Below are 903 nucleotides of genomic sequence, written 5' to 3'. Positions count from 1 at the left end.
TAACAGAAAATTTTTCTATTCAACTTTACCTTGCTTAATTTCTCCAATGATATTATGAAGACACCATTGCTTGACTTAGTTTAAATGTGCCTCAATTAGGTGCGAAAGGAAATTGGAAGCAAGTTAAACTCATATCAACGAGTTTAAACTCCGATCCCATTTCTCATCACGTCGTCTTAGTTTATATATACCATTAGAGCTAGTTTAGCTAAGCAAATAGGGATATCATTTACGTTATTTACGTCACCTGATCCACCAAGATGGCAACGTGAACAAGGAAAAAACAAAATCCCACCAAGCTAGCTACATGTGGAAAGCGGTAACAATGCAATATCGATTTAGAAGAGTGATATGAATCAGCAGATTTTGTAATTTGTAATTATCAATTAGTTATTATTAGTGTTTTTAATTGTGTGAAATTATATTTAATGATATAAAATTACATATTTTTTTAATTAATAAATGTTGACTAAATTTTAATAAAGAAAAGTCTAGAAGACCAACAATTTTTGTGTTTTATGGCCAACACTTAACCATCAAAAGAAAAATGAGTCATATCTCACCATTGAATGCAATCTCATACCATTAAAAAAATTATTGATAGCCAATTGATGGTTACAAAACACAAAAGTTATTGACCCCTAACACTCCTCTTTTAATAAAAGTGCTAATCCTCTAAACTTTTTTATAAATTTATTTAGTATTAAGTATTATTTAAACTTAGTATTTAGATATTTGGATTAGTCTTTTCAGTTTTTCATTTATATGTATTATCTTACACATTTAAATAACTAGTATATATGAATAGATATTTATTGAATATGTGTAAAATTGATAAAAACAAAATTAACTAGTTAAAATGATAAGTTATTTTTAGTTTAATTGTAAGAAGTTTTTATTAAG

The sequence above is a fragment of the Arachis ipaensis genome, chromosome B01, assembly GCF_000816755.2.
Source record: "Arachis ipaensis cultivar K30076 chromosome B01, Araip1.1, whole genome shotgun sequence".
In the NCBI taxonomy this organism is placed as follows: Eukaryota; Viridiplantae; Streptophyta; class Magnoliopsida; order Fabales; family Fabaceae; genus Arachis; species Arachis ipaensis.
The sequence above is the reverse complement of the archived record's forward strand: the minus strand, read 5'-3'. Positions refer to the sequence as shown.